This window comes from Erythrolamprus reginae, chromosome 7 (genome assembly GCF_031021105.1).
Source record: "Erythrolamprus reginae isolate rEryReg1 chromosome 7, rEryReg1.hap1, whole genome shotgun sequence".
In the NCBI taxonomy this organism is placed as follows: domain Eukaryota; kingdom Metazoa; phylum Chordata; class Lepidosauria; order Squamata; family Dipsadidae; genus Erythrolamprus; species Erythrolamprus reginae.
In genome coordinates, this window is record NC_091956.1 from 37,234,862 (window position 1) to 37,256,133 (window position 21,272).

Below are 21,272 nucleotides of genomic sequence, written 5' to 3' on the forward strand. Positions count from 1 at the left end.
CTAGATTTTCTCTGAATAGCTTTAAATGACTCTTTTACTGTAGCTTCCTGTTTCATACTTCCTGTCTTACGATGTTCTTTGTTTATAGAGGAAAGGAAAGATAAGGATTCTAAAACAAAAGTTAAAAATTTCAAATTCCAAAAGGTGAATTTCAAAGAGATCCAATTAGGTAGTTGAAAATAATCCAAATGATGCTATTTTAGAAGCTTTCGCTGAAATGCCACATTGCACAGTTAGCTGCCTTCTTCAATCTCAGGCCATTTTAACCCCGTCCAGCAACCAAGTGAGAAACAAAGCTCTAAAATCCCATTCAGGCACTCTCCACTTACCATCATAGACAGAAAACCTCTGGTCCCTCTCTGCAAGTAAGCCTTTTAATTCTCTTTCCAGATGGAATCATTCGGCTATCCTCCCGGTATTGCGTAGTCTCTGCAGCTGTGTCAGAACAGGCATCACTGCCTGTCCAGCTTCACCACAGCTGGTGCGAGACAAGCCAGTTTGCCCAGCGGGGCTTGCTGGCCCCTGCCAGCGTTCCAAGCGTCACTCTCCCTGCAGGTGAGATCTGGTGTGGTCCAAAAGGACCAGAACCCCTGGGCAATGAGACTTGAGGACATTTCCCAGGAGAGAGGGAAATATCCTGGTGCTGCAGTCACGAGACCCCACCCCCCTCCTCAATTATATATTAGTTTAATAGACCAAAGCAAAGGAGGAGTTGCATGGTATATACAAAAAAAAAAGCCTCATTATAATGATGAGGATGGAAGAATCTTAATGGTAGAAATATTGATGAATAATAACAAGATACTATTAGTTGCAATCTATGCACCTAATGAAAATCAAGATAAGTTTTATGCTAACCAATATCAGAAATTAATTGAACTAGACTATGAAAATGTATGTTTGTTTGGAGAATTTAACACAATTGTACAAGTGGATATGGAATATAAAAAGAAGCAAAAAAGAATAAGACTCAAAGGAAAACATTACCTAAATCCTCTTCTACTATGGTGAATGAATTGAGCATATTTGATGCATGGAGAGAGAAGTTTCCAAATGAAAAACAATATATTTTTTACACCACTAGACACATATCTTGGTCAAGGATTGATATGATCTGGATGTCCTTAGAAATGTTAAAGAACATACAACACATGAACATTGAAACAGGCACTTGGGCTAATCACAACCCAATAACAATGAGTTGGAAAGGGAAGAGGAAAAGTACTAGATGAATGTTGAATCAGGAAGTTTTAAATGAAAAAGAATTTCAACAGCATATAAGAAAAGAAATGGACTTTTTCGTTAAAGAAAATTATAGAGGTGATACATCTTTAGAGACTGTATGAGATACACCTAAAGCATATTTCAGAGGATTGGCAATGACTTACATTGCAAAAAGAAATAGACAAAGGTGGGAACATTCAAAAAAATTAGAAGAGGAATATAAAGAACTGGAGAAGAAACTTCAGAGGGATGAACAAAACAAAAACATCAAAAGGATGATGGACTTGAATAAACACAAATTAAACATATTAGAAAATGAAGAAATGGCAAGAAAATTTAAAAGGTCTAAGCAAAACATTTTTGAACATGCTAATAAACACATAAGATGAAAAACAAAAAAGAAAAAAATGGATAAAACATCTGGAAGATGATGAAGGAAATGTTAAATGCTGTGGAAAAGGAAAAAAGAAGATAGCATAGACATTTTTCAAAGATTTGTATAAACAAGAAGAGATGGATAATATAAAAATTTAAAAAATACTTGGAGGAAATGGATATACTGTTCCAAAAATCTTGGAAAAATACAAAAAATTATTAGAGGAGAAAATAACAATGACGGAATTGACTACAGCAATTAAAAAACCAGAAAATGGTAAAGCACCTTAACCAGATGGGTTACCAGCAGAAATGTATAAAATATTTGAAGAGTCTTTTGGAAAAATGATGTTAGAAACACTAAAATACCAGATTCCTGGACAGAAGCACTTATTACTTTTGATACCGAGAGAACACATTGACTCACAAAAAATTAAAAATTACAGACCAATCTTGCTGCTGAATTTCGACTATAAAATATTTGCTACAATAATAGCAAGCAGGCTTAAAAACTTTCTTAATGACTTTATACACTCTGACCAAAATGTGATCTTACCAAAAAGACGGGTTAAAGACAATATGAGTATGATTCTAAACACTAGAATATTACAGACAACACTCTGAGAAACAAGTAGCCTTAATGTTTTTAGATGCACAGGAAGCTTTTGATAATGTAAATAGGCAATTCCTGTTACAGCAATTACAGACTATGGGTTTTGGGGAAAGATTCATTGGAATAATACAAGCAATATGTGCAAAACAGATGGCAAAAATAATTGTGAATGGTGATATGACTGAAAAAATTGACATTATGAAAGGAACAAGACAAGGATGTCCGTTATTGCCATTATTATTTATATTGACCTAACTAGACATATAAGACAGAATAAAGAAATAAAGGGAATAAAAATTTAAGAAGAGGAATATAAACTGTAAGCTTTTGCTGATAATTTGGTATTTGCATCGGACAGGAAATGAACACTCGGACACCAAGCTGGGTAAAATGGGTCACTTTTAAAAACATTAACAGAAAGACCTGCAGGGGTCGCTAAATGGGGCAGAGTCTCCTGAACACAACATCCTTGGGGAACTAAATGGGTGTAACTCCATGCCTGGTAAGGGTGAGGCATGCCCTGCTTACACCCAGCCTGCACCCAGCGTGTGGGAGGGCTCACCCTGCATGACCCGGAACCGGAAATGATGTAGGTGAGCCCTAAGGGCACCCCCTTCACACTGCTCCATCCGGTGAGGAAGCATAAGTTGTGCAATGGGGGTGCCAATCATCTTACAAAAGATGCCCAAAGGAGAACACACAGTTGCTATTGATACCCTTTCCGCCCCAATTATGCCATATAGTGACCAAGTATATATACATCCAATTGTTGAATCAAAATCTATTTACTAACAGATGCACCCCATAACCAGAAAGAAACAATGAAAGAGCCTGCAAGTTAGATATCTGGTTCCAGTGGGGCAGCAGAAAGGAGGGACAATTCCGCTGCTCTGCTGGACTATGGGGGCAACATCACTGCATAGAGACAGTTAGCAGCTCGTTCTTTGTACCATCAGAGCGGGGAGAAGTCTCTGCCTCAGAAGACTTGTTTGCTTGTTTCTGAAAAAACGTCAGAGATATCAGAGAGCCAGCCAACCAATCATCTGGGATCAGCTGGGACTCGGAAAATGGCAGCTGCCTGATTGAGCCACCTGTCAACTGCCTGACATCTGCCACCCGAGTCGTCTTCCGTTTGCTATCCGAGCCATCCGAGTCGCCTACCACCCGCAGTTTGACATCGGAGCCGCCTGCCGCTTGCAGCACTAAACTACAGAAGAAGAGACAGAGGGGTTGAGGGCACCGAGGGCTGACTAGCCGATCAGCTGGGGCTCGGGAAATGGCGGCTGTGAGCAATAATTGAGCCGCCTACTGCCTTCCACCTCCTGCACTGACCTGGAGATTGAGAAATATCACGACCTCCTTCATGCTAACATCAGCGAACCTAGCCAGACAGCTTTGCTAACCCTGGCTTACCAGACTAGACAGACCTGGGACGCCAGGATGCCAAATGGTGGGGGCACCTGGCATTGGAGGGACCGTCACCCGTTGTTGGAAATTGAGCTACCGACAAGTATGGACTAAAGTGGAGAGAGGAGCTGCCGTGAAAGGGGAGGACAAAGAGTTTGCAACTGTTTGTGCTGTTGTGCTGGGATCGTGTGGAGGCTGCCTAGGGGCAGTTTGCGGGCTGCGCGGAACCATAAAGGGCGAGGAGAGCCGGAGATGTTGCCCAACGGGACTGATGGCTTCTGGAGGGTGACTGGGGCATCTGGCGAAATTGCTGTTCCCACAGAGAGAGAAAGAGACAGAAATTTTACAGTGCTGGTCAGTGGCTGTGGCCAGCATTGAGAAGACCATCTTACTATTGTACTCTGAGACTCAGACATTGACATTGGACCTTTCTAGAACTTAACCAGCCCACAGTTTGGTGCCCTCTTGCTGCTGCTTTTTCTTTTTCTTTAAGAACTATCAGCAGCCCGCAGAGACGAAGAGGTAAAAGGGCAGGAATTTTAAATAGACTAAGGATCAAGGGAATTAAAAAACCCTGTTCCCTTCTATCTTTCTTACCAATTTACGTTCACTTGCCAACAAGATGGATGAAATACTGCTCTTAAATAGATGCAATTCTGATTTTCACAACGCATCTGCCCTATGCTTTACTGAAACCTGGCTAAACGAAGAAATTGATGATAATAGTATGCATTTACCGGGCTTTCAAATTTTTCAAGCTGATCGGAATGCAGAATTATCAGGGGGGGGGAAAGGAAGGAGGTTTATGTATATATATCAACAACAGCTGGTCTCAAGACATCACCGTTATACAAAAATTCTGTGATGAAAACTTGGAGTCTTTAATTATTAATTGCAAACCCTTTTATTCTCCTCGCGAGATTCATTCCTTCTTAATTTCTACAATTTACATCCCTCCCCAAGCATCTGTTAAAAAGGCACTAAAAACCTTAGCTGATCAGATTGTGGAGGCTGAAGCCAAATACCATGAGTCTTCGGAGAGGGGCGGAATCCAAATCCAAATAATAAATAAATAAATAAATGACTCACTGACCATTATTTTGGGAGATTTTAACAAGGCAAACTTAAGAGATGAGCTACCAAAATACTTTCAACATGTAAATTGTCCCACCAGAGGCAATAATATCTTAGACCATTGTTACACAACTGTAAAAAACGCTTACTGGGCCCTACCAAGAGCAGCTGTGGACCACTCTAATCATTGCATGATTCACCTTGTACCTGCTTACAAACAAAGATTTAAAGCCACAAAATGAACAATTAAATCAGTGAGGACTTGGACTGAGGAAGCAAAGTTAAAGCTACAGGCTTGCTTTGACTGCACAGACTGGAATATTTTTAAAGACACCTCTGCAGACCTAGATGAACTAACAGATACTGTAACATCATATGCCAGCTTCTGTGAAGACCTATGTGTACCAACCAGGAACTTGCAAATATACAGTAACAATAAACCTTGGTTCACAGCCAAACTCAAGCAGTTACATCATTCCAAAGAGGAAGCCTACAGAAAAGGTGATAGAATAGTGTACAATCAGGCCAGAAATATATTAACAAGGGAGATCAGAGCAGCAAAAAGGAACTACAGTACTCTGAAAAGCTAAAGAATCAATTCTCAACAAATGAACCAGCAAACATGTGGAAAACTCTCAAAAACATCACCTGTTACAGCAAACCACCTTCCCAAGCTGAAGGAGATCAGCAATTGACAGATGACCTGAATGTGTTCTACTGCAGGTTTGAAAAGAAACCTCAACCACTTATCTGCACAACCTCCATCCCAGACACACCAACAACAGCTAAATCTTCTACAACTGAACCCATCCCATTGTGTTTACAACCCCTAGTGATCACAGAAAAGGAAGTGAAAGATCTATTTCTCAGACAGAAGCCTGGAAAAGCACCAGGCCAGACAAGATAACTCCTTCTTGCTTAAAAGTCTGTGCTGACCAATTGGCCCCCATCTTCACCCAAATCTTCAACAAATCACTAGAGTTGTGCTATGTTCCTTCCTGCTTCAAATGCTCGACTATCATCCCAGTGCCGAAGAAGCCCTCCATCAAGGAACTGAATGACTACAGACCAGTTGCTCTAACATCTGTAAGGCTAGTGATGTTTCACTTGAAAACTATCACGGATCCACTGTTAGACCCCCTGCAATTTGCATACCAAGCAAATAGATCAACAGATGATGCTGTTAATATGGCTCTACAATACATCCTTCAACATCTTGAATCTCCAATGATACGCTAGGGTCCTCTTTGTGGACTTTGTGGACTTCAGTTCAGCATTCAATACCAGTACTCTCACCACTTCTCTTCTGTCTATACACTAATGACTGCATCTCAAACGATCCATCTGTTAAACTACCGAAGTTTGCAGATGATACAACAGTGATTGGACTCATTCGAGACAATGATGAATCCGCATGCAGACAGGAAGTTGAACAACTATCCTTGTGGTGTGACCAGAACAATCTAGAACTGAACACACTCAAAACCGTAGAAATGGTGGTAGACTTTAAGAGAAACCCTTCCACCCTTCCACCTCTCACAATACTAGACCACACAGTATCAACAGTAGAGACCTTCAAATTTCTAGGTTCTATCATATCTCAAGACCTAAAATGGTCACCTAACATCAAAAACATCATCAAAAAAGCACAACAAAGAATGTTCTTTCTGCGCCAGCTCAGGAAGCTCAAACTACCCAAGGAGCTGCTGATACAGTTCTACAGAGGAATCATTGAGTCTGTCATCTGCACCTCTATAACTGTCTGGTTTGGTGCTGCAAACCACCAGGACCGACACAGACTTCAAAGGATAATCAGAACTGCAGAAAAAACAATTGCTGCCAACCTGCCTTCCATTGAGGACCTGTATACTGCACCAGTCAAAAAGAGGGTGGGAAAATATTTACTGACCCCTCACATCCTGGACACAAATTGTTTCAACTCCTACCCTCAAACGTCACTACAGAACACTGCACACCAAGACAACTAGACACAAGAACAGTTTTTTTCCGAACGCCATCACTCTACTAAACAATTCCCTCAACACTGTCAGACTTTCTACTAAATCTGCACTTCTATTCTATTTCTCATCATTCCTATCACCCATTTCCTCCCATGTTGACTGTATGACTGTAACTTGTTGCTTATATCCTAAGATTTTTATTAATATTGCTTCTTCATTGCTTATTTGACCCCTATGACAATCATTAAGTGTTGTACCACATGATTCTTGACAAATGTATATTTTATTTTATGTACGCTGAGAGCATATGCACCAAGACAAATTCCTTGTGTGTCCAATCACACTTGGCCAATAAAATTCCATTCTATTCTATTCTAATTAATGATTTCCTATGCTTTTTTGTTTATGTCTTTATGTTTTATGTTTATTGTTTTTAGCTAATTTTAGGGGGGTTAATTATATATGCCTGTGATTCGTGGAGGGAATGGGATTATTTTACTAGTGTTTTAATTAATCTATATTTTAATTAATTATTGAGGGGGGGTTGAGTGATGGATGTTTATGACTATTGGAATGAATGGGGTGGATTGAATAGGGGTGGATGGTATGAGTGGGGTGGGTGGAATGGGAGGTGTGGATAGGACTATGGTGTTGATGAGGTGAAAGGATATGGTATGAATTAAATACTTGGCACACCTGACGCTGGAGAGGCAGGAGCGGAGGGGGTGACTATTTCTGGAGTGACAGAGGATCAGAATATTCCGGTCTTGCTGGGGAGAGGCAGATATGGCAGGAGCCATGGAGCTAGCCATTCCAGGGGAAGGAGGGATCATTGCTTAATAATGATCCCTCCTTCTGGCTCCGTGAGATCAATTCAGGGTACTGGTGATGAGTGTAATTCTGGCCCTGGGCTCAGGCTGCTGCTACTCAATGCCAGGTTGGTGGTAAATAAAACTCTCCTCATCTGGGATTTGATCCTGAAGGAGGAGGCCAACCTGGCATGTGTGACTGAAACCTGGCTGGGCCCAGAGGGAGAGTTCCTTTCTCTGAAATTTGCCCAGCCTGGTTTCAGGTATGGCTTCAGCCTCGACCCCACGGAATGGGGGCAGGAGTAGCTATAATAGCCAGGGAGAGCTTTTGCCTGCGTAGACTTGTTGCTCCAGAGATTGTGGGTTGTCAGTCATTCCTGGTGAAGTTGGACTTAGGGGTTCAGGTGGGCTTGTTGCTCATGTATCTGCCTCCCAGCTGCATGTCAACAGCCCTGCCTGTGCTGCTCGAGAAAGTAGCCAGGCAGGCAGTGGGGTTCCCCAGACTTATTGTCTTTGGGGACTTTAAGCTAACGTCGCTCTGCAAAACTTCTGGGCTAGCACAGGAGTTCATGGCCACCATGACAGCCATTGACATGACTCAAGTAGCACAGGGTCCGACTCACGATGGGGGGCACGCACCCGACATGGTATTCCTCTGAGCAATTGAGCAATGGTCTGAAACTAAGGAGCTTAGAAGCATTGCCTTTCTCATGGTCAGACCATTTTCTATTGCGGCTTGACTTCCTGGCTCCAATCCTTCCCTGCAGGGAGGCGGAAGCGACTAGGTGGTTCCGCCCCAGATGCCTGATGGACCCAGAGGGCTTTCAGAGGGCACTTGGGGTTATTCCAGATGCACTTGTCCACAGTTCGGCAGAGTCTCTTGCTGAGGCCTGGAACAAGGCTGCAGCGGAGGCTCTTGACCAGATTGCGCCATTGTCACTTCTCCGTGGTGCTAGACCCCATAGAGCTCCATGGTTCAATGAGGAGCTCTAGGAGTTGAAACACCAGAAGAGACATCTAAAGAAGCGATGGAGGAAGAGTAAGTCCGAGTCCGATCAAATACTTTTAAGAGCTTATATTAAGACTTACAAAGTGGCGCTCAAGGCACTTTGCCGTCATGCCGTCTTGATTGAATCTCGCCCGGCCGCTCTGTTTAGGGTGACCCACTCCCTTCTTAACTAGAGGGGAGTTGGGGAGCCTTTGCAGAGTAGTGCCGAGGATTTTATCACATTTTTCGCTGATAAAGTCACTCGGATAAAGGGGGGACCTCGACTCCAATTGGATAACAGAGTCGACTGACAACGAGTCAGTCGAGGTGACTGGGGCCCATACTTGTCCATCTGTCTGGGAAGAGTTTGACCTGGTGACACCTGATGAAGTGGACAAGGCCATTGGAGCTGTGTGTTCCTCCACCTGTTTACTGGATCTGTGTCCCTCCTGGCTGGTTTCGGCCAGCAGGGAGGTGACACAGAGCTGGGTCCAGGAGATTGTCAATGCTTCTTTGGGGAGGGGGTCCTTTCCGGCTCCCTACAAGGAGGCACTTGTGCGCCCCCTCCTCAAGAAGCCTTCCCTGGACCCAGCCATTCTCAACAACTATCGTCCAGTCTCCAACCTTCCCTTAATGGGGAAGGTTGTTGAAAAGGTGGTGGCACTCCAGCTCCAGCGGTCCTTGGAAGAAGCCAATTATGTAAGCCCTCAGCAGTCAGGATTGAGACCTGGCTACAGCACAGAAACTGCTTTGGTTGGGTTGATGGATGATCTCTGGCGGGCCCAGGACAGGGGTTTATCCTCTGTCCTGGTGCTTCTCGACCTCTCAGCAGCTTTCGATACCATCGACCCTGGTGTCCTTCTGCACCGGCTGGAGGGGTTGGGAGTGGGAGGCACTGTCCTTTGGTGGTTCTCCTCCTACCTCTCCGGTCGGTCACAGTCGGTGTTAGTGGGGGGTCAGAGGTCGACCTCTAGGCTTCTCCCTTGTGGGGTGCCTCAGGGGTCGGTCCTCTCCCCCCTGCTATTTAATATCTACATGAAACCACTGGGCAAGATCATTCAGGGGCATGGGGTGAGGTATCATCAGTACGCTGATGATACCCAGTTGTACATCTCACCCCATGCCCAGTCAATGAAGCAGTGGAAGTGCCAGTGTCTGGAGGCTGTTAGGGTCTGGATGGGTGTCAACAGACTCAAACTCAACCCTGATAAGACAGAGTGGCTGTGGGTTTTGCCTCCCAAGGACAATTCCATCTGTCCATCCATTACCCTAAGTGGGGGGAACTACTGAGCCCCTCAGAGAGGGTCCACAATTTGGGCGTCCTCCTTGATCCACAGCTTACATTAGAGAACCATCGTTCAGCTGTGGTGAGGGAGGCATTTGCGCAGGTTTGCCTAGTGCACCAGTTGTGGCCCTATCTGGACCGGGAGTCACTGCTCACAGTCACTCATGCCCTCATCACCTTGACTACTATAACGCTCTCTACATGGGGCTACCTTTGAAGAGTGTTCGGAAACTTCAGATCGTGCAAAATGCAGCTGCGAGAGCAATCATGGGCTTCCCTAGGTATGCCCATGTTTCACCAACACTCCACAGTCCGCATTGGTTGTCGATCAGTTTCCAGTCACAATTCAAAGTGTTGGTTATGACAACAATAAAGCCCTTCATGGCATCGGACCAGAATATCTCCAGGACTGCCTTCTGCCGCACGAATCCCAGTGACCAGTTAGGTCCCACAGAGTTGGCCTTCTCCGGGTCCTGTCTACTAAACAATGTTGGCTGGCGAGACCCAAGGGAAGAGCCCTCTCTGTGGCAGCCCCAACCTTCTGGAACCAGCTCTCCCCGGGGATTAGGATCACCTCCACCCTCCTTGCCTTTCGTAAACTCCTTAAAATCTACCTCTGCCATCAGGCATGGGGGAACTGAGACATCCCCCCCCAGGCCTATATAGTTTATATATGGTATGTTGTGTCTATGTCTTTTAAATTATGGGTTTTTAGATATGTTTTAAATATTAGATTTGTACTGTACATTGTTTTTATTATTGTTGTGAGCTGCCCCGAGTCTACGGAGAGGGCTGGCATACAAATCTAATAAATACACAAATAAATAAATAAATAAATAAATAAATAAATAAATAAATAAATAAATAAATAAATAAATAAATAAATAAATAAATAAATAACCACAAATCCATTTCACTCATCCAGGATGGAGTAGCCGAAAAAACAATCTGTAGCAAATGTTCTAAGATTGCAAAAAAATCCTACTCAGCCCAAACTAGGCAACCTTTAAAAGCACCCTGGATTGAGCGGAGGGTGGGTGGGTGGGTGTCTGCCGGGCGTCGAGCTCGGGGACCAAGGGAAGCCAGGATGGTGTGCAGGCCATGATAAATCATGCTCACCCCACCCCTGCTTCCCAGAATGCCCGAGCAGCCAACACCCCTGGTGATAGGCGGTGCCGAGTTGGTTCTCGACTTTAGCATATGTCGGCTGGGCATTAATTTACCCGGCCTCTCAATTTCATCGGAGAGGAAATCAACACTCGGACACCAAGCTGGGTAGAATGGTTCACTTTATTAAATATTAACAGAAAGACCTGCAGGGGTTGCTAAATGGGACAGAGTTTCCTGAACACAACATGCTTGGGCAACTAAATGGGCGTAACTCCATGCCTGGTAAGGGTGAGGCATGCCCCGCCTACACACAGCCCATAAAGTCACGCCCAGCATGTGGGAGGGCTCACCCTGCATGACCCGGAACCAGAAATGGTGTAGGTGAGCCCCAAGGGCACCCCCTTCACACTGCTCCATCCGGTGAGGAAGCATGAGTTGTGCAACGGGGGTGCCATCATCTTACAAAAGATGCCCAAAGGAGAACACACACAGTTGCTACTCATACCCTTTCCGCCCCATTTCTGCCACAGCAGGGGGTCAGATCTCTTTCTTGGCCCCCAGCTCCCACACCTGAGCTTGCCCCAGCTCACGCAGGCACCACTGCAGGTCTGTGGAAAAATGCCGATCCCGACATCTGCACTACATTGACCCAGTGAAGGCTAGGGGAGTTTAAACACATACCCGAGTGTCTGATCACTGTGCCACCCACTGCCATGTTAACTCATATCCTTGTCCCGTCCACCAACGTTGGTGTGACGGCATCTCTTCACCCCCTCTATGGAAGCATATCAAAAAACCACACAACAGCTGTAGGCTCCGCAGGGCTCGTGGGTTTACCATGGCATGACATCCCTGTACCAAGTCCTTCACAACAAATTGTATGTCGAGCCATATGCTCTGCAAGCCTCGGGGGTCTACCATGACTTGACATCCCTGTGTCAAGTCCTTCACAACCACAAAGTTGTTGCCACCGATGTGCAACACCAACCATCTGTGTCCAGCCCATCACGACTCCCAACTTTCCACAATGGTAGAGGCCCATCTCAAACAGAGACCTCTGGGCTCAATCCTTTCAACTGAAGCCCAGAGACTCAGCAACATCCACGTTCCTGAAGATAATGTTGCAGCTCAACATCCAGCCAACATGCCACACTGTGGCCACAGTTCAATACTATGGGCAAATGGAAGGGCAACTCCTTCGTGCTTAGCACATAACAAAGTGGAGCAGGACCAGGACCTGGAGAAATGTTAAGAACAAAACAGTGTTAGCCACCTGGGACCAAAACATCATCTCCTCAGAAGTACTAAATGCACTTCCTGCAAGCCAAATGGCCTCCCTCTGCCACTGGATTTATTTCTTCGCCGAGCAACCTGCTGAAACCTGCATCCTATATTGTCAAGGGGATCCCCCCAATATACCGCAGCTCCTTTTTTCAATGGCCCATAACTGTTATTTATTCAGTGGAAGCCAGTCCTACAGTGTAAAAAGGTACCAATCACTGGCTTCCTTGTTTCATTGTACTGAATCCATACTACCCCAGGCATATTTCTTTGTTTGATCCACTCTCCGAGCTACTGATCAGCCACAGTGCGCGACCCACTCGGCTGCCCCGACACTTGGTTTATTGTCTGATGGCTGGCCCAGGGAGCCTCAAATGATCTATTATTACGAGATAATGTCAACACCACGCTGACCTACCCTGCTCCAAAGACCATTTTAATGACCGTTGTGTGAAACAGCATTGCATCATAGGGTGAGGAGCTAAGTCCCCTCCAATGCCCACTGATCCCCGAAACTGGGAAATGTCTAGTGGTTTATTAATGTTTCCCCTTATCTGAGTCTTTTCCCTGGACTATCCCTTGATCATTCTCCATAACCTTAAATAGCTAGATGCCTCCTGGAAGACGCAGTCTTTGGCCAGAAAAGCTAAACCCACCATTCAGCTGGCTATGGCTGGGCCCCTAGTGAGCCACCCCCTGGAAAATTGAAATGGCGTATTCAAGGTAGTAGTGCCGTAGTTTACAGGGTACCAACCACAGTCAGAGTGCCTGGCCATGCTTCCTGAAAGGCTTTCAAGGCCCTTAAATGTACTTAATACTGCTTTATAAACCTTCCATAAAGTGGTATAGATTATTTAAATTACTTAAATATTTATTTTATTTTATATATCTAATAAAATAAATTACTTCCAGCGGTTTTGAGTTACCAATACCTCAAAGACACAGTTTGGTTATACTCTGTACCATTGATGGCCTGTAAAATTTTGTGGGTGCCTGTAACCTGCCCACCTATCATGTATGTATATGCCTGGGCCCACTTGCTGCCCTTAGATGTTGGCACAAAACTGCGTGTTCCTACCGGCTCTCCTCTGCTTGAGCCATGGCAGCGTCCACTAATCCTGGGTACCCTGTGCCCCCGGCCTATGCCATGTGGCTGCCTACTGCCAGCCTGTGTATACATACTCCCTGTTAATGGACTAGGCATCCTGTTGCTTTCTCACTTCCCTCCAGCCGATGCGCACGCTGTACACCATAGCCGCTGTCCAGTGCTTCTGTATTCCTGTCAGGAAATAAGAATACTTCTCCTCCAGCATTAAAATCACCGGATAGGTCTGAAAAAATACTCAAGTGGCCTTTGTTTACCTATTCAGGGTGAGAAATAATTGAAACAAAATTTAATAAGGCAAGCTAAGTGTCCTGCCACTCGTCTCATGCCATCTTTTTCCTTAATCAGAGAAGTCGTAACATGGAGATCTGCAGGCCATAACTATATTATATTATTATTATTATTCAATTTCAATTTGTACAGGAAGGGCCTGCTACTGACTGTACAAATACTATTATAGTCATCAGTACAATAACTTCACATTTGAGAAAATGTGGAAAAATACAGAATATTAGTGACACAATTCATGTAAACATAATGATCACTGCATGCCACTGTTTCAGGATCTGATAAACAATGGACACACAGAAGCTGGCACAGAGAAAATAATGTTGGACAAGTTATCCCTGAGTGCAGAACATAACTAATTAAATATGGTCATAGGACTAACAGAGACAATTCATAAGAAACGGGGGGGGGGCAAACATGTTTGACTGATGGGGGGGTTGCTATTAAGGTCAATTTAAAAGTGAAAAGGAAAACATAATTCAGATAACTCACATCGTGTTAGCCTCATTGCAAACTACCCATGCAAGTAAACAAACTACAAAAGTCGGTGCCTCCCTTAGAGCTTCTCTAAAATATGCAACAGTAAACTACATGAGGCCGGACCTTATAACAGGCCCTTATTCCTTGAATTTTCTATTTTGTTGTTTACATTTTAATTTTGTTTCTCACAAAGAGTTTTACCTAAAGTGAAACTTATAACATAATAGAGATATTGGGGACTATGTTCCTTGTTTTCACAAATGTACTTATCCTCCTTGGTAACCAAACAATGGAGTGGGTCTCTCAGGCACAAATTTAAAGGAGCTGAGATAATATGGCTTTATTCCCTGAAAAGCAAGAGATCATGCCTGCCGTTAATACCTTCATTCTCTCACAGGGCAATGGTTATATCTGTCACATTTTAAAACAGCAGCCTTTATTTCCAATTACAACTGGAGATAGATGCCGGGGGATTTCTGGGCAAATAAATTGATATCTCATTTCCATTGGTCTAGCATGGGCTGGAAAGTCATCCCCCCCACTTACCAGAAGCGACAATTTAGCTGAGCCCAAGTTATGAAAATGGCTTTTGCCATGAGTAGATGACTCAGAGAGTGGGAGAAACATCCCCAACTATCAGAAAAGTCATGACCTGGAGGTCTGCAGCCAAAAACTTTAATATTATTATTACTATTATTATTACTATTATTATTACTATTATTATTACTATTATTACTATTATTACTATTATTACTATTATTATTACTACTACTACTACAATTATTATTATGTCAATACAACACAGCAAACGAGATCACTGCTGGATTTCGTAGTTCATCACCAGTCGGGCGCTTCCCAAGCACCTAAGACTGCGTGATCTAGTGGCGAATTATGTTTGCCGATCCCAGTAAAGTGGCCTTTTGCAATTGACAGAAGGAGATTTTGTCAATTCCGATGGTTTTCAAATGTCCGCTGAGATACTTTGGCACTGCGCCCAGCGTGCCAAGTACCATTGGGACCACTTTCACTGGCTTATGCCAGAGTCATTGCAGCTCGATTTTTAGATCGTATTTCACTAATTTCTCTAGCTGCTTCTCCTCAATTCTGCTGTCCCCTGGGATTGCGATGTCGATGATCCATATTTTCTTTTTCTCAACAATCAGGATATCTGCTGTGTTATGCTTCAGAATTCAGTCAGTCTGAAGTCGGAAGTTCCACAGTAGTTTTGCTTGCTCATTTTCAACCATTTTTTCAGGCTTATGATCCCACCAGTTCTTTGCCACTGGGAAATGGTAGTTCCGGCACAAGTTCCAGTGGATCATCTGTGCCACAGCATCATGTCTATGCTTGTAGTCAGTCTGTGTGATCTTTTTGCAGCAGCTGAGTATGTGATCAATTGTTTCATCTGTTTCTTTACAGAGTTTGCACTTTGGATCATCTGTTGATTTTTCAATTCTGGCTTTGACAGCATTTGTTCTAATGGCCTGTTCTTGTGCCGCCAGTATCAGTCCTTCTGTCTCCTTTTTGAGTGTTCCACTTGTGAGCCATGACCAGGTCTTTTCTTTATCCACTTTGCCTTCAATCTTCTCCAAGAACTGGCCATGCAATGCTTTGTTCCACCAACTGTCCATACGACATTGAGTTACAGTTTTTCTGTACTGGTCCTTAGTTTGCTTCAGCTTGAGAAGCTTCCTATTGTTGACCTCCATCAACGCTGACTCTTTGCTCTCCTTCACATAGTCAGATAATGCATGCTTCTCTTCTTCCACTGTTTGCTTCACTTGCAAAAGTCCTCTGCCACCTATTTTCCTTGGTAAATACAGCCTGTCAACATCACTGCAGGGGTGTAGTGCATGATGGATTGTCATTAATTTTCTGGTTTTCCTGTCCAAGTTGTCCAGCTCGAGTCCACTTCACTATGCCAGTTGTGTATCTAATGACAGGTATGGCCCAAGTATTTATAGCCTTGATAGTGTTGCCACCATTCAGTTTGCTCTTCAATTTTTTTCTGGTCCTCTGGATGTACTCTTTGCTGATCACAGTTTTCACATGGCCATGCTTGATATTATCCAGTTGCATGATGTCCAAGTATCTGTACGCTTCTGGCTGGCGGCACTTGATGGTTTGACCATTTGGCATTTCAATGCCCTCACTTTCAGTGATTTCCCCCTTTTTCAGTGCCACTGTGGCACATTTATCCAGGCCAAATTCCATGCTGATGTCATTGCTGAAGATTCACACAGTATTGGTTAGTAATTGTATCTCAGTTTCTGATTTTCCATACAACTTCAGGTCATCCATATACAGCAGGTGTGAAATTATTGGTGAATTCCTAGCAGTTTGGTAGCCTAGGTTTGTTTTCTGTAGGATGAGTGAGAGTGGGATTATAGCGATGATGAATAGCAATGGGGACAAAGAGTCCCCCTGGAAGATGCCCCTTCTGATGTTGATCAGTCCATAGCTTTCATTCCCAACAAAAAGCTCAGTCTTCCAATATTTCATCGCCTTTTCTATGAATTTCCTGATGTTTTCATTGACTCCAATGACTTCCAGGCATTTTATGATCCAGCTGTGTGGCAATGAGTCAAAGGCTTTCTTGTAGTCAATCCAGGTCATGTATAGGTTTGTTTTCCTGTTCTTACAGTTCTCCGAAATCATTTTATCAATTAGGAGCTGGTCTTTCGTACCTCTACTTCATCTTTTATTGCCCTTTTGCTCCACTGGCATGATGTCATTTTCTTCTAGGTAGTCCTGAATTCTGTCAGCCAGGATACCTGTCAGCAGTTTGAGCATGGCCTTTAGTTTCCTGGCATGGTTCCTTTCGCTGCATCTTTCTGGATTAAATATGTTCTGCCAGTTGTTAGCTGTAATGGAGGCCACAGTTAACTCAGAAGTTTATTACAGAACTCATGCCAGGCCTGGCAGGTACAGACTTAAGCAATAATATACACACAGGCTTATATATAACAAGCTGCCTGAGGCAGCACCCAATCCCGCAGAGAGAAACTTCCCGCTTACATTGTAACTACGGGCTGGCGGCCAATCAGCACCCTGGATAGGGACGCCTATCGCCCGGCTCTAATCTGCGGCTGTAACTGGGCAGATACAACACTCCTATCCCTTTCGTTAGCACATACGTAATCTTTCAAATATTCCGGTCTCTTACACAGACGTCCCGATCTCCGTGGCTCTATTTCTTGTTCCTTCCTGGTCTCCGGACTCGCCTCTCTGCTTCCCTCGCTTACAAACGGCGAGGCTTCTTCCGAGCTGTCAGTTCCCCCATTGTTTCCGCCCCGGTTTAGGGTTTCCTCCATAACAATTCCGGGGTGGCCTTGACCCCTTTCCTCGCCAGTATCCATTCCCTTGTTTAACCGAATCTGGTCCAAATGTCTCCTCCACACTCGGCCATCCCTTAACATGACCTCAAATGACCTGGGACCCAGCTCCCTGCTTATTTCTCCTTCAGCCCAATTCTGCTCTCCTGAATATGAGCGCGCAAACACCCGGTCACCCACTTTCACCTTTCTGACCGGGGTTTCTGGCCAAGGCACCGACTGTGAATACCACGGATGAAGCCTATCTAAAACTATTCGAAGTTTGCGACCCATTAATAGTTCTGCAGGGGTCTTGCCAGTGGCCACACAGGGTGTAGTGTGCTGTGCTAATAACAAATCTGCCAACCTTTTCTGCCATGAACCCCCAGTCATCTTCTTTAAAGACTCCTTGACTGACCTAACTGCCCGTTCCGCCTGGCCATTACTGGCCGGATGCCAAGGCGAGGTCAGCGCGTGGCGGATGCCCACTGATGCCAAGAACGACTCGAACAGTACAGATGTGAATTGTGGGCCGTTGTCCGAAACCAGGAGGTCTGGGAACCCCTGTGTGGCAAATACTGTCATCAGTGCCTCTATAATCGTTTGTGACTGTGTGGATTTTAGGTGCACCACCTCCACCCACTTAGAGTGTGCGTCCACAATTACCAGGAAAGACTGCCCCATGAAGGGGCCGGCCAAATCAATATGTATCCGAGCCCAGGGGCCCGCAGGCGGCTCCCAGGCCAATGGCTCCCCCCGGGGAGGGAAAGGCCGGTGCTCTTGGCATGTCCTACAATCTGCCACTCTTTGCTCTACCCCCTTATCCAGCCCCGGCCACCACACGTAATCCCTCGCCAGGCTTTTCATGCGCACAATGCCTGGATGGCCATCATGCAAGAGAGATAATACCTGGCTGCGCTGCCTACTCAGAATTACCACCCTGCAACCTCTCAGCAGAATTCCTCTTTCCACGGAGAACTCGTTTCGACACCTGAAGAAGGGCACATACTCCTCGGCAGGGGCTGAGACAGGCCACCCCCTTAACACCCATTGCCTTACTTGGGACAAGATGAAATCCCGCCCGGTTTCCCAAGCTACCTCGGCTGCAGATAAAATAAGACCTCCTTCTGACAACGCAAAGACTGAACATGCAGGTGCGGGATCCACTAAAACTTCGGCCAGGGGGCATCTGCTAAGGGCATCTGCATGAGATATATGGCGCCCAGGTTTGTATGATAAAGTGTAATTATAGTTTGCAAGGAAAACTATCCATCGTGACATCCTGGGGGAGATTACTACAGGGCTTTGACGGGACCCAGACAATAATCCCAATAACGGCTGGTGGTCGGTCACCAGTTCAAAGTGACGGCCATACAGGTACTCGTGGAACCTTCGGACTCCAGCAATCAGAGCCAGCGCCTCCTTGTCGATGTGGCCGTAATTACGTTCTGCTTTAGCCAGCGTGCGGGAGAAGAAAGCCAGGGGGGCTTCTGTACCATTAGGCAGTCTGTGGCTTAAGACTGCGCCCACCCCATATTGAGAAGCGTCGCAGGTGAGTACCAGGGGCAATCTAGGTGAGTATTGAGCCAGGATGTTATTAGAAGTGAGTAACTCCTTAACCCCCAAGAATGCGGCTTCCTCCCTCTTTCCCCAATGCCAAAGGGACTGTTTGTCAAGAAGTCTGTGTAAAGGCTCAGCCACCGATGCCTTATGCGGGATGAAGACCGCATAAAAATTTAGTAAACCCAGGAATGCCTGGAGCTCCCCCTTGGATTGTGGCCTGGGGGCATCTCTGATGGCACGAATCTTTTCAGGAGTAGGGTGTATTCCCTGCCCATCCACCGTGAAACCTAGAAACTCGACCTGGGGCACACGAAACACACATTTCTTAGCTTTCAGTTTAAGCCCAGCCTCCCTGAATTTAGCCAAAACCTTCCTTACTCGTGCCATTAATTCGTCTGTGGAACTCCCCGACACCAGAACATCATCGAAATACGGCACAGTTCCTTCCAGTCCATATAACAGGCGCTCCATCAAACCTTGGAAGATGCCTGGGGCGATGGAAACCCCGAACTGCAGTCTGTGGCATTTAAATACCCCCCTATGGGTGATGATCGCCTGGGCCTCGGCTGTCAGGGAGTCTACGGGGAGCTGCTGGTAAGCTTGGGATAGGTCGAGCTTGGCAAACACCCGACCCTCCCCCAGAGTGTGTAGCAGCTGTTGCACCACTGGCAAGGGGTATGAATGGTGGGCCAATGCACGATTCACAGAGCACTTATAATCCCCACACAATCTGATTCCCCCATCCCCCTTGAAAGCAATCACCACAGGGGTCTCCCATGCAGCCTGATCTACCGGCTCTAAAACCCCCTGGGCAATTAATCTGTCCAACTCTGCATCTACCTTAGGACGGAGGGGAATAGGGACACGGCGGGCCTTTAAGCGAACTGCTGGAACCTTAGGATCTAAATTGAACGAAATGGGGGTGCCAGTATAACGACCCAAATTGCTGTCAAAAACGGCAGGGAACTCCCGTGCCAGCTGTTCAAATCCCGACTCCCCCACAATTGCATTAACCCCCTCCACGGAGAGTCCCAGAGAAGAGAACCAGTCCAGTCCGAGCAGGCTGGCAAAGGGTCCATCCACCACTACGAGAGGCAGTCTACCGGCGAAAGTCTTAAAGCGGACTGCAAAACGGCCTTCTCCGATGATAGGAATTGCAGCTCCTTGGTAATCCCTCAGGCTCAAAGTGCAGGGCAGCAGGCGACTCTTCCTCCATGCAGGGAAACAGCGCTTGAGGGTGGCCCAAGAAATTAAGGAATGAGCAGAACCGGTGTCTACCTGCATGTTACAACGAGAACCCCCCAATTGAACCACCACAGAAATTTTCTCAGCCGAGCCGGCGGTCCTCCTGACATAAGACGAAACCAGACGAGGGCAGCTGTACACCGCGTTGCAGTCATCTCTTCTAGGGGGGGGGGAAATCTTCTTTGTCCCCGAGAATTGAAGCCAGAAAACTCACGCTGCTCCCGGAACGGGGCAGCCGGGGATCTACGAGACCGGCAAACTCTGGCGATGTGACCTTTGGCACCACATCGCCAACATGCCACATCTCGGGACGGGCAATTTGAACGATAATGACCCCCCCCCACAACCACGGCAAGGCGACAAAGGAGGACGAGGACGTCCCGTCGGTGCTTCCCTAGCCCGATTAGTAGCCAATCTGCAGACCTCTTCATCTTCTTCGCCCCCTAAATCGCCCACCTCCTCCGGGGCCAGCTTAGGTTTATCCGAAACAGTGGCTGTCTTTTGCGTGGCATTAACTGAGCTGTCCATAGAAGCCAAAGATTGTGTAGATAACTCGAAAGCACGAGCCTCCGCCACCGCAGCTTGAAAGGTTAAATCCCGGATTGCCAGGAGGCGCCGCTTGAGGCGACCGTCTCTGACTCCGAAAACTAGTCTATCCAAAAGGTAGTCATTAAGGTCCCCAAACTCACAATATAATGCCGCTCTACGGAGAGCAGCCAGAAAGTCATTAATAGACTCCCCTTCGGCTTGATTTCGCTGATAAAAAGTGTAGCGACGAGCACACCTCGAAGGGGCAGGGGCATAATGATCTTGTAATGTTTTCAAGAAATCCTCCCAAGTCACATCATGGATGGAAACTGGGGCAAACAGGGCACGAGCTGTTTCAAACATATCGGGGCCACAAAACCCCAAGAAATAGGACCTCTTCCTATCCCCTGAAATGTCCTAGTATCCATTTGAGATCAGGAAACAATCAAAACGGGCGACATAGGAGTCCCACGTCTCCCCTTGAGGATCAAAGGGGGGGAATGTTAAATGCACAGACATCCTGACTTACTGTCACAACTGTCAATCTTCCGCATAGGCTCGCTACCTCGTCGCCAATGTAATGGAGGCCACAGTTAACTCAGAAGTTTATTACAGAACTCAT